The sequence below is a fragment of the Podarcis pityusensis genome (genome assembly GCF_964106645.2).
Source record: "Podarcis pityusensis genome assembly, chromosome: 8".
NCBI lineage: Eukaryota > Metazoa > Chordata > Lepidosauria > Squamata > Lacertidae > Podarcis > Podarcis pityusensis.
The window spans coordinates 67244698-67258633 of record NC_138033.1 but is presented as its reverse complement, the minus strand read 5'-3'; the positions used below and the strand labels follow the sequence as shown (position 1 = coordinate 67258633).

General features: G+C 46.5%; 1 long non-coding RNA gene across 1 annotated transcript in view; it reads left to right on the top strand.

Annotated features, from left to right (window-relative positions):
- LOC308482840 overlaps nucleotides 1-13936 on the top strand; it is a 380605-nt gene that overhangs the window by 332778 nt on the left and 33891 nt on the right. The gene's annotated exons all lie outside the window — the stretch shown is intronic.

Below are 13936 nucleotides of genomic sequence, written 5' to 3'. Positions count from 1 at the left end.
CATATGTTCCTACGGTGCCGGAGAGCAGGAGGAGAGAGGACTTCCATCCCATGTTCCCAGTGATTTTTATCGTCCCCGTTACCAGGAGAGCCAGTGTGAACTTCTGAATCCGGCAACTGGGACACATTGGCACATCGGGGAGCGAACATTTACATTCTCATCATGCCTGGGAATTCCACACACAGTGTGTGCAAAGTGCCCGTCAGAAAGATTTCAACCCCCCTTATTAATCTGCGTCTTTGTAATTTGCTATTTTGATACTTAAGCAACTTGATGGGTTGCATATCCCACTGGGTCTGTAATACCGCAGCGGATGGGGTGGGTGGGGAGAGCCGAGGAGGAGAAGGAGGTGAGTGCAAAGGAAACTGCAGAAGAGAGAAGCGGGCATGAAAGGCAAGCGGCTCTCCCCTCTCCCCATCCCTCTCCACCTCTGTGTGCTGCTTTGGTTCCCATCAGCCTGTCGTGAGGCAGGCAAGCAGGCAGCGTGGACTGTGAATGCTCAATGAGTATCCCCAGACAGGAGTGCCTCGGAAAAGCGATTTCCCAGGAAGGGTAGCCCTGAGCCTGCAAGTCCTGGCAACTGTATGCCCAGCAAGGTGGCCCCTAACCTGATAGAGCTCTTGGTGGCTACTAGCCACAATGGCTACACTCTCCCATCACTTTCAAAACCAGTATGCCTCTGAATGTCAGTTTCTGAGCATTACAAATGGTGAGGGTGCTGTTGCACCCTGGCAGGAGTGCCAGCTTGGCCCTGCAACCGTGGGTGCTCAGGGCCATGGGTGTCGTGCAGCATGTATGGCCCTGGTACCAGAATTTCTGGGTACCCAGCCCCTTAATGGGGAATTTTGTAGGGGCTCAGGCAGCTAGGGCCCCAGGGAGTTGGCAGCTAGGCACCCTGACTTTGTCTGGGGGCTTCTCATAAGTGTCTCATTGGCCGCTGTGAAAAGTGGATGAATATGTTGGCAGAGGTGGATGATATTTGCAGGCATGGTAGCCTCTCCGTAGTAATATAGCCTACCAAAAATACAGGCAAATAGATCTTGCAGGTTTTGTGGTGTGTGTGTGTGTGTGTGTGTGTGTGTGTGTGTGTGTGACACATCTAAAACTTGGGGAGGGTCAAGGCCACCTCTTTTGATGGCATTAATCTTGGCAAATTTAAGGATAGCTTCTGAAAATGGTGGTTTTCTTGCAAGGGCAAGAAAGGGAAAGGGCCCTAGCTCAGTGGTTGAGAGCCCCTACCTGCTTTGCATGTAAGTCCCAAGTCTAATTCCTGATGACCTCTCCAAGTAAGGCTGGGAATATCCCCTACCTGAAACCCCAGAGAAATTTCAGCTCCGCTCTAGAAGAAAACCAGTGTGTCTAACACCTCTACCAAACTGGGCCATGTTCTAGTTTAGGAATTAGTTTTAAAAATCGTCTGATAGCAGAATTTAGAACACGACTGAAGAAAGACCCAGAGGAACAGCAAAGCAGGCCTTCCCCAACCTGGTGCCCCCCAGATGCTTTGGACTCTGATTTCCATCAGTCCCAGCCAGCATTGCCAATTATCAAGGATGATGGGAGGTGTGGTCAAAAGCAACGGAAGGGCACCGTGTTAGGCAAGGCATAGTGGAGGTGTGCATAATGATTGGACAGAGTCATGGCAATGGCAGAGGCTGCAGAGAGGCAAGGCAGGAAGTGTTGGCATTTCCCCCTGACTGCATATGCACTGAGAGCACACATCTAAAATAAACATTTATTACAGCACACAATGCCTCGCCAATAATTGCTAAGGCTGCTGGGAATGGTAGCTCTGTGAGGGGGTAAACTACAACTTCCAGGATCCTTTGGGGGAACAAATGTGTTTTAAAATGTATGGCGCACTGTCTACACAGACTGATTCTACGCCAGAGGGCTGCTTTCCCTCTGAGCCAAGCTGCAAGCGAACGGCAGGATTTTCTCCCCTCCTTGCTTTTATTTCATTTCATGTTTTGCAACCTCAAGCTCCGGCAGTAACTGGGTCACAGGAGCAGTTGGAAGTCAGCCCTGGCTGGAGATGATAGTGGCCACGTGCTTCCCGACGGGTTTCCTCCTTCCCTCCAAGTGACCTTGGCAGCTTGATCGATACCAAGTTGCATCTCACTCCTCACGTCGGCTCAATTTGGAAGGCATCGCCTTGTCATTTAGGCAGCCCTGATTGCCTTGGCGGCCGGCTGCTGGGTCCTTCAAAGGCACTGCTGACGCTCCTTTTTCTCCCCGATCCATTTAAGAGGAGGAACCGGGGGGGGGGGGGATATAATTTGATAGGCTTGGATTGACCAGGTGGGATTCCGAGGGTGGGGATGTCTAAGCCATAGGGGAAGATTTACTGGCCAGGCATGGGGTGCTGGGTGCTTTTACTAGGGTCTCTGGCATGGGGCAGTAACAAAATGCCATGGATACTAGAGGGAAATAGATTCATTTCAGCCACAGAAGCCTTTGCCTTCTTGTTCAGGAATTCAAACAATGCCATCTTGTGCAAATCTGAATCTTGCAAGACGGGATATGTAAACAGCCTGCCTTATTATTATTTGCCTAGAAGAAAGTACGCAAAAGTGGGGTGGATTTATAAGCTCAATTCAATCTTATGATTCTTCCCCCAACTCCATATATGTCCTTTTCACTTTGTTTTTTAGCTGTCAGCACCAGAACTTTTTTAGTCTGTATACCCAGTGGAGGCTGGCCCATTGGGGTGAATAATAATAATAATAATAATAATAATAATAATAATAATAATTTTTTATTTATACCCTGCCCTCCCCGGCCAGAGCCGGGCTCAGGGCGGCTAACATCAGTAAAATTACAATAAAAACATAAGGGGGGGGGGAGAAAAGAAAAGAAAACCAATTTAAAATACGGGTTAAAATACAATTTAAAATGCAGCCTCAATTTAATAGTAGCCCATAGATCAAAACCATAAGGGGAGTCCATACCAAAGGCCAGGCGGAACAGCTCTGTCTTGCAGACCCTGCAGAAAGATGTCAAGTCCCACAGGACCCTAGTCTCTTGTGACAGTGCGTTCCACCAAGTCGGGGCCAGTACTGAAAAGGCCCTGGCCCTAGTTGAGACCAATCTAACCACCTTGTGACTTGGGACCTCCAAAGTGTTGTCATTTGTGGACCGTGGGGCATACCAGGAGAGATGGTCCCGTAGGTGTTGGGGTGCTACCCCAACAACTGCTATCTAACCCCGGTCAGCCCCCTTCTTCCTGCCTTCTTGCATACATCCAGTTACCGGGTGACTCTGCTGGTCATTTGTTCTGGCTTCAGCTACTGTTGGTCTCCCGGCCTTCTTCCCTACCAGTCCCAATGGGCACCAATCACCACAGTGGTGGAGCGAACTTCTGCACCCCATTGATTTTTTTTTGGGGGGTGGCTGCAACCTCTTCTTCCTGAGAGAGAATTTTCTCTCCATTGACCTGCATAGGGGAAAGGAGTGGGTTGGAAGAATAGCATAAATCTATGGGGAAGTCTGGGGTGGGTAAAATATCAGCCCCAAGCAAAGGCTCTGTTACCTCAAGAGTCATTTGTTGTGGTAGACTTCTTCCACCCATGGATTTCAGGGATACAGATTCTATTCCCCAGGAGATCTCTCTCCATTGATTTGCAATAGCAGATATTCCCAGGAAAGACTGGAATGGGGAGGGGAGTGAATGTGACCACTCCAACTAAGACCTTGCTACCCCAAGGCTCCTTGGTTGAGGAGGGGTTGCTGTCCCCCAGATGGATTTTTGGAATACAATAGAAACCTCTTACCCACAGGGAAAGTGCAGTTTCGAACCACTCCCTAAAATCACTACGTTTGGAGTACCCTGGAGAAATCATTTACTGTGGTTAAAAGCCAAACCTGCCTGTCAAACTGGAAGACACAACCACCTCTAAAATCTCCCCATCCCTTCTTGAGCTCTGCACATTTCCCCAGTCAACTCAGTCTCATTTCCTGCAGGGTATGGGCACAATTTTTCATAGCAATGGTCACAAAGCTACTTGAAAGTTGAGGAATGTAACAGCGCAATATAACTCAGGAAAATGAGGACCTCCCTTGAATAACCCAATTCTCCTTTGTAATTTTGGGTGCACACAGAACTGATGCACTTTGCCAGTTATAGCCCATTCTTGGGCTCAGGATAAGACAACACACTGCATTATGGGAGGCAGAGATGGTCTTCGACTTGGATGGCTTGAAAAGAGAGCTGGACAAATTTATGTAGGACACGGCTATCGATGGCTACTGGCCACAATGGTTACGCTCTGCCTCCAGGGTCAGATTCAATAATGCTTCTGAATAGCAGTTGCTGCGAACTGCAGAAAGGGGAGAGTGCTGTTGTGCTCGGATCCTGATTTCTGGTTTCCCATAGGCTTCTGGATGGCCTCTGTGAGAACAGGATGATTGGACTAGATGGGCCTCTGGCCGGATGCAGCAAGGCTCCTCTTCTGTTCTTAGATAAGGAGTTTAGAGGAAATCTATCTGATTAGTTGGTAAAGATAGTACTGTGAATATTTTAAATGGGATTCATTACTCACTGCGTATTCCAAATTATTTCAAGGCAATGTAGAAAAGGTTTTCCAGGAAAGAACGATGCAAGTACACATTTTAAAAAAACCTGAGAATTAGTAAGCAGCGTGTCTGAGATCATCCCTCTGGGAAGATTTATCTAAATAAGGTTTCCAGCAGGTGACAAAAATGAATGGAGATGAGATAGTATTTATAAGAGGAAACAACATTTAAAGTAGCTCATGGTTAGGCTGCACCAAAGACAATGGGGATCAAAGGAAGGGAACACAACTGTAATCTAAACAAGTTCAGTGTTTTGTTTTGGAATATCAAAATAAATCTGTTGCTTGGAAGCAGCTGGGCAATAAATATTATTTCCAGATCACAGCTGAGAATTTGGATGAAATCAATACTTTGTTAAGGGATGCTGACTGTATTTCACTGTTAGCCACGATACATAATTCCATCAGAAGTCTCTATAAATCCATTGAGTAAATTAGTTACCTTGACCACCACTGCCCTGGCATTTGGGCCAGGAAAGTTCCTTATCATTCCAGTTTAAACTTCTGCTCGTCTCTGTTGGGAGAGCTCAGGAAGTTCATTTGAGGGCAAGACCTTTCAGATGCTTAAGAAAGGTTTGGAAGTGTGTTTTTGCTTCCTACAAACTTCTTTTTGTTTATGTTCTTTGTTCTCATCCCATATCTTGTTAATGTTTAAGTATTGCACATAAAAAAAATTGACATTTCAAAGTAAATTGGGTTTTTATTTTCTGTTTAAAGGTAGAGGTAAAGGGACCCCTGACCATTAGGTCACTCGTAACAGACTCTGGGGTTGCGGTGCTCATCTCGCTTTACTGGCAGAGGGAGCCAGAATTTGTCTGCAGACAGCTTCCGGGTCATGTGGCCAGCATGACTAAGCCGCTTCTGGCAAACCAGAGCAGCACACGGAAACGCCGTTTACCTTCCTGCTGGAGCGGTATCTATTTATCTGCTTGCACTTTGACATGCTTTCGAACTGCTAGGTTGGCAGGAGCAGGGACCGAGCAATGGGAGCTCACCCTGTCGTGGGGATTCGAACTGCCGACCTTCTGATCGGCAAGTCCTAGGCTCTGTGGTTTAACCCACAGCACCACCCACGTCCCTTTATTTTCTGTTTATGAATGCCTTTTCTCAAGCCTTAAATTTTTTTTGTCAATGTAAATCCTGTCAGAACAAATAGAAGAAGATGCCTTCACCCCGGTGTGGTTCCCCTTTATCACATACACAGCCCAACAAGACAACAAAAAGAATCCACCAAAAGCATACAAATCAATTTGGCTAACTTGATCCAAACACACACACACCCCACTCACACACAAAACCAAATCTCACTACAGCCAACTAAAGACAACCAACCACACCCTAGGCCACCAACCTCTCTAACCACCAAGGAAATCATGCTGACACAAAACCCCACACATACACTAAGTAGAAGAATAGAAGCATTGCCACCCCATCCCACCCCAGCCCACTCCACTCAACACTCACCACTCACCACTCCCCCTCTTTCCCCATCTTTTCTTCCTAACCTAACAATGTATGCACAGCAAATGAAACGAATCTGTAGAAAACACAACTTGAAAAAAGAGACAAGGTGTGTACTTTTGTAAACTAAGAAATCTTTAATAAAAAAATTATTTTTTTAAAAAAATCTGCCTATGCATATTGCATGCAAATCTATTACCCCACTCCAGTAATGTTCTTCCAATTCTTTGTCAATTCATACATTACCATGCTATGTACACTCAGTCCTCAGCATTTTCGGCAGGGGGGTGAGCGGACTGGGGGTGACAGGAAAGGGCCATTCTGACCATGGGATTCTGCTTAGCTTTTGACGTAACCAGATCTCCATCTCTGGTTCTGCCTGCAGTTGTGAAAGCCCCCTCTTGCTCTTCAACCTTTCAAGCACTGCATATTGAGATTCCTGCATTGCAGGTGGCTGACCCTCATTTCCCCTTCCAATTCTACAATTCTATGATTCTAAGAAAGTAGGGGGTTACTGCAATCCTTCAGCAAATATGGCTTGGAAAAAGCAACGAGCAAATTGCCTAGCAAGGGAGCAAAGAAAAGGAACCAACTCAGACAAGGAAACCTTGTTTGCCTCTTTCTTTCCATTAAGAAGACTGCAAGTATTTCATCATATCATTAGTGTACTTAAGACACCAGTATAAATATTACATGATGTGGATTTTAAAGATTTCCTGCTTTGTGATTTCCCTGCTCTGGCCTGGAGACTTTGGGACGAGGGGAATTTCAGAAACATCCATCCCTAGCCATCACCCCACCATCAATTGTATCTGCTTGGATTGGGTGTCTGTGACTTTAGAAGCTTAGAAACTGGGGAAATTCTTTATCACACTGTGGAGCAAGGGAATGTCTTCTGGAAACAGTGAGGTATTGGGGAACTCAAAGCTGGTTCTGTTTCTGAAGTGATGGCCTGAGCACCGTCAATTGTGCAGTGGTCAATTCTGAAATTTTGAAATCCAGGAACTGGTGGACCTCAGCCCTGGTATAAATCATACCAAGTGAATTGGGTCTATGATCTGACTTTGTGTTGGACGCTTGCTATTAGGCTGTGCGCAGATCACCACCCCACTCTGAACCAACCTACGGAGCAACCAACCTGACTTAGATATGGTCCCAAATCAAGGAAGGGGAGGACCTTAATTAAACATATGTTTGGGAGGGTGATGGGGGAGATGTAGTGTCAGAGAGACGCTCTGAAATCCTCTGTGAGCAGGAGGGTTCAATCCTGCAGGGTGCTTCTTTGCAAGTATCTTCCCTGCAGAAGGAGGCCCTTGTGGAAGAGCACCCTGCAGCCAGCAGGATTGCATCTTCCACTCACCATCTGGAATCACAGAATTGTAGAGTTGGACGGGACATAAGAGTCATCTAGACCAACTCCCACTGGGCTTGTCTGCTTCCCAACATGTGCATGTTCTCTGCAGAATCCCACTCTGCAGGAGGGACTGCTTCTCCTTCTTTCAGCCTCATGTCCTCTGGATCACTCTAGGCAGCCTGACCCAATTCAGGGTTGTTTCCACTGGGCTCACCCAAAGCCCAGATCTCCCAGAGGCAGCATTCATGCTGCTGTTCATTACATTTCCCTAAATCTCTGTTATTTTTGAAATTTTGCATGACATAAAAGCCACTTCTGGAAATCTACTGGAATATGGTGCATGTTTAGCACTCATTTCCATGTTATCTTATTCCAGCCAAAATCTGTTTGCAGCCCCCTTAGTTGCAAGTCTAAAGTGACAGAATTTGGGGAGCTTTTCAGGTGCACGGTTATTTCCTAACATTTTCATGGGTGAATTGTGGGGGTGCAACAGAAGTGAGCATGTGCAGAAAGAGTGTGGGAGAAGTGACATTGTCCAATGACATTCATTGTCATGCCACATTGCGCCCACTGGTGTGAATGAAATTTAGCATGACGTGCCAATAGCTCTGACAGATCCATAATTCAACAGGTGCTGCAGTGTGAAAGGAATCTTAGGACAGAAGCCCTAGCATGACCATAAAAAAAAAAATCTAATGCAGTATTCCTCATCTCTGAATACACCCTGAATGAGTCCAGTTTGGTTCAAGATTCTGATTTCAGTTGAATCTCACCCACCGCTTGAGTTCCTATGTATCAAGAATATTGCTCTAGCTATCTTAGTACTGACTACACCAGGTTTGGGGAAGTTGTGGCCCTTCAGATGTTGCTGAATGACAAATCCCATCTTCCCTGACCATGGGTCATATTGGCAAGGGCTGATGGTATCCGTTAGTCTAACATCTGGAGATCCACAGAGTAGCCATCTCTGGTCTACATGCATTGACTGGCATCTGCTTTCTAGGGCCTCTGACAATCAAAAGGACACCACAGCATACGCATGCTTCTGAAAAGACACCCTTCCACTCACCCCCATATTTCTGAGGTGGCACAGGTCATCCTTTAGTTTGGGGGCAGGTTTTCTCATAATGAGGAGAAATGTCTGTCCTCCCCACCCCAGTTAAAAGCAAAGATGCGTCATGCCAATGCATACTAATGCAGAAAGAAACCTGCAGTTGCCTGAATGGCCAGACATCAATTGAATTTGCAAAGTCTCACCTGGAGAGAAGTACTGGGGGTTTTGCCTAAAGCAAAAGTCTTGCAGTAGTCTTCTCTCATGTTATTTGACATCCCTAGCTACCCGTCCTCCTATTTCTTCCTGTCTTTTCAATATCCTGGAAAGATTAGAAGGCTACTTTTAGAGCCTCATACTGACACCTTGCCAATGGCATAAATTTCTGCAGGACCACAAAAATTGGCCAAGCTCCTCTCAAAGTCTTTGGGAAGCCAAGGTCAACTACAGGAAGCATTAGAAATAACTGCATACAGCAGGGGTGGGGAACCTAGAGCCCAGGGCCAAATGCATTCACCCCCACCCACCCCAAAGAGCATCTCTATCTGGCCCTTGGGAATATCACCCCTTATCCCCAAGCCACACTTCTCAATGACCTTGCTTTGCACTCTCCTTGGATGCAATTTGCCTGCTTGGAAAATGCATCCTTGAACTCTGACAATGCCTTTTGCTTGCCTGGATGGAGGATAGAGAGTTCTTGAAAGCAGCTTGCAGGGTTCAGCCACTTCTCTTTGTTCCCCAGGGTGCCAGCACCCTCTGCTGTGGAGCAGACGTGTCCCGCCTCCCCGCTACAACCCAGCAAACTTTGCATTTAGCTGGGCAGGAATGCGGCTAATTATGAAAAGAGAACATGCTTTGCAAAGGAGGTCGGAGGCCAGCCTTTCTCTGCCTAATGCCCCTCTTTGAGGATATTTTAATTCTGAATCTAACGATTCCCCATTATGGAATCCTGCAGGGAATCCACAAGGGGAGGAGGGGAAACTCCCTAGAAACAGAACATTTTAAAAAATGGTTTGGAACTGTTCAGATTGCTTCAGTGCTGGCTAGATTGGGGAAATGGCTCCCTCTGTTTGTGGGAAAATGTAATGGGCTGAGGATGAGCCAGAAGTTGAGACTGGGAATAAGAAGAGGGAGTATAGCAGGGTCAAACTACAGTGGTACCTCGGGTTACATACGCTTCAGGTTACAGATGCTGCAGGTTATAGACTCTGCTAACCCAGAAATAGTACCTCGGGTTAAGAACTTTGCTTCAGCATGAGAACAGAAATTGTGCTCCGGCGGCCTGGCGGCAGCAGGAGGCCCCATTAGCTAAAGTGGTGCTTCAGGTTAAGAACAGTTTCAGGTTAAGAACGGACCTCCAGAACGAATTAAGTACTTAACCCGAAGTACCACTGTACATGTTGCACGTTTCATTGGGGGAAGTAGAAAATCTCCAATGACTTCTCAGGGCTAGTAGCACAGTCAAAGTACAGAGCAACTGCCAACCATTTTGCACCTTCTACAATGCGCTGGGATAGCTTCATTCCAGAATATCCATAGATCAATGGAAGAAAAGCCATAGTTCATGGGTAGAGCATCTGCTTTGCATGCAGAGGATCCCAAGTTCAATCCCTGGCATCTCCAAGTAGGGCTGGGAATGTCTCCTGACTGAAACCCTGCAGAGAAGCTGCTAGTCAGAGTAAAGAATATTGCACTAGATGGACCAATGGTGCATAAGGCAAATTCCTAATATTTTGGTGGGTGGGAAATTGCAAGTGTGTGCATAAAATTTCACAAAGTGCCCTTTTTACCAGGGAAAGAAGAAGGAAGGAAGGAAGGAAGGAATCTCAAGAAACATTAGATTGTATCCAATGCTAGTCCTAATCAGAGTAGACCTCTTTTAAGTAATGGTAGTGACTGATTTAAACACATTAATTCAGTGGGTCTATTAAGAGTGAAACTTAGTTGTCTATAAGCCAACATCTCTTGACAAATGTGGGCTCGATTTCAATTTGAATGGACCAGGGTGCTCCCCCCTTTTTCTTTTGCCCCTTTGTATTGCCATGTTATTTCTGTCTTCCTCCACAGAAGAGAAGTGAGGAAGGAATAGGTGGAAGGAACCCCAGAAGAAAGGAACCAGTGTGACATAGCAGTTCAAGTGTTGGACTAGGACCGCAGAGACCAGGTTTCGAATCTCAACTCAACCATGAAGCTCACTGGGTGTCATGAGTGCAAGCTTGGCCCTGCTACCATGGGTGCCCAGGGCCGTGGGTGTCACGCAGCCCTGGCACCAAAATTTGCCCGGCCCCTTCATGGGGAATTTCATGGGTGCCCGGGCACCCAGGGCCCCAGGGAGTTGGCACCTATTGTGGGGATTAAATGAGGAGGGGAAGAACCATGTGCACCACCTTGACCTCCGGAGGGTGTGAGGGGAGGGAGGAACATGGGGTATAAATGCAATAATAAATATATAATTAAAGATGAGTGAGTTCTGGCTCTGTGACAGTGCAGACACCCAGTAAAGGGAGATGAAGAGACAAGAGGGAATCAAAGGGAGACAAACAGATCAAGAACCGAGAGATGAGGCTGTTGTCAGCACAGAAGCTCTGAATGCAAGAAGGAATGCTATGGATGGAGAGAACGTGCTTGAAGGAGAAATGAGAGGCAGAGGAGACTTTATGACTTAAAAACAACAACAACACCTTTAATCTGTTCAGAAACAGGACACAAAACCTAGGAATTCCAAATCAGCCTGCATTTGCCGGCAGGGGAGATAAATTTTTAATAACCTGTATCTTAATGATTTGAACCACATTGTTTACAAGTCTGGAATAGCTAAATGACATGTGTTATCTTGTTGGATCACTACTAAAAAAAAAGAGGGGGACAAAAGCAGATACTTCCCACCTCTAGACAGACAATTTGCACCCTGCCGTTTTCTAAAAGTGAGTTTTGCTGCAGTTGGACTTTGGCTGCTGCAGCTAAGGGCTTCCACTTTGGCTTGTAGGGGAGGAGCTCAAAATGCAAGAGAGAACAAATTAGGGATGGGCAAGCAGTGGCTCCCCAGGTGATGCTGAACTTCAGCTGTCACGATCTCTCATTCATTATCCATGGTGACTGGGGCTTATGGGAGCTGGAGTCTAACTGGAGAGCCAGTGTGGTGTAGTGGTTAAGAGCAGTAGTCTCATAATCTAGGGAACCGGGTTCGCGTCTCTGCTCCTCCACATGCAGCTGCTGGGTGACCTTGGGCTAGTCACACTTCTTTGAAGTCTCTCAGCCCCACTCACCTCACAGAGTGTTTGTTGTGGGGGAGGAAGGGAAAGGAGAATGTTAGCTGCTTTGAGACTCCTTCGGGTAGTGATAAAGCGGGATATCAAATCCAAACTCTCCTCCTCCTCCTTCTGCAGGGCCACAGTCTCCTGGTTCCCACTCAGACCACAAAAGCAGAGGTTCATCACTGAGAATAAGGAAGCGGTTTTTATTGAGGCAGAGTAAAGGGACAACAGCTAGTGAGTCACAGAAGCCTCAGCGCTCAGGTTAGGTGACAAGAAAGGACCATAAGACCAACTGGGCTAAAAACAGAACTGCATGGAAGCAAGAGACCTGTCTCAATGGGTTTGCATGCCCACCCACCAAGCTTTTCAAGGCAGGGCAAAGCATCCTTACTCATGAGACTGCTAAGCATGTAAATGCACACTACACCAGGGAGAATGGGTCTTTTCCCAGTGACAGGAGCAACACCAGGCCCTGGGAGACCAGGTTGTGCCTTGCTCTTCTGACTCTGGTGCTTCCACTCCCAGTGATTGGTTGATGTCCTTCCTAGATTCTATGGATGCTCTCCTCTTCCCAGGAGAGAAGAAGGGAAGTGGCAGTCCTTTTTCTTTATCCAGAGCAGCCATATCCTGGGAGGAAGAAGAACCTGCCTCCTCCAGTCTCTGTTCCCCACTCTCAGTTCCATCCTCTCCCTATTTTCTCCTCTTGCCCTCCTTCCTTGTCCATCTCCAGCAGCCACTCCATGACTGAGCCTGCAATACTTTGGGACTCAGGACACACATCTCTTTTACATCAGCACCAGCACCAGGTGTGTGTGTGTGTGTGTGTGTGTGTAACCAATGGGTTGCATTCAACATTGGTACTATTCAGAGCAGACCCACTGAAACAAATGGACCTTACTTAGTTATGCCCATTTGTTTCAATAATTCTGCTCTGAATGGAACTAATGCTGAATGCAGCTCAGAAAAAGTAAATAAAGGGAATGCAATTAAAACAAGAACAATGTTAAGCAACACATCAAAGACTATGAAAACAGTCTCATGTAATATTTCACACTAAAACGGAGCAGCAACCAGTTAAGGCCAGTTAAAAACTCCTGGCCTTTTGTCCAAGGTCCTGTCTAAATAAAGAGACCTAAATAAACAGACCTTTTGCCCATTAACAGAAGGTCATCAATGAACTCAGATGGGTTTCCCTTGGGAGGAAACTCCTCTTCTGATCTGTCTGTAGCTGGGACCCAGAAGGGACAGCGGCAAGAGTAGCTGTAGGTTTCAGCACTACGGATAGCTCCTAGTGAGCTTCTTGCTCCAGCAATGGCTGAAGGTGAACTTAGACCTTATGAACGTCTGACCATGGCTGTGCAGAAGACTCAGGGGAAGGGACTCAAGAGGGTCCTGAATCCAGTTTTGTAGGTTCCTGTCTGCCAGCTCTGTTGGATCCTGACACATGAACAGAACCACGGCTATGTTTGGCTGGACCTCAGAGACTACGCTGGATCGTGAATCCACGGAACAGGAAACCATTTGTCCATTGTTCAATGTGAAAGGAAGGAGCATCTTTTGTGTGATGGCGCCATCTAGTGCCCAGTCCTTTTCTATGACTACTGCTACTGCACAGTGTGTGTGTGTGTGAGAGAGAGAGAGAGAGAGAGAGAGAGAGAGAGAAGGAGGAGGAGGAAATGTTGGAGGAATTACAGATCAATGAAGGAAAGAGAGGGAAGAAGGATGAAGGGAAGGAGAATAAGATCATCAGTGGCTACTTATCTCTGGTATCAGAGGCAATCAAAAGTGGGGCGAGTTGCTATTGCACTAGACTTCCCATGTGTCAGGGAAATTCCTGACATGTCTTGGTTCTGGGGTGTAAAAATTGCGTCTGGGGTCATTTTGCCTAACCGGCAAAATTTCATGGAAAACTGGGATGTATGGCAACATGCTGGGAAAAGCATCAAAAACAGCCCAAAAAGCTTAAAATCATTATTTGAGGGTTAGGTCTCCCCCAAAAAGTTTAACAATTTTGGCGGATTTCTAATAAAGCTCAACAACTTTGTGGGTGTCAGGAATTATACTTTTTGAAATATGGCACTAAGGTACTGCATACAGACTTCCCCTTGTGGCCACTGTGAGAAGGGGATGCTGGATTAGATGAGTCTGTGGCCTGATCCAGCAGCCCTGAGAGAGAGGAAGGGCAGAATGAATGTGCATTTATGTCCATGCTTTTGGGGCCCTATTACTTTCATTTTTGGCT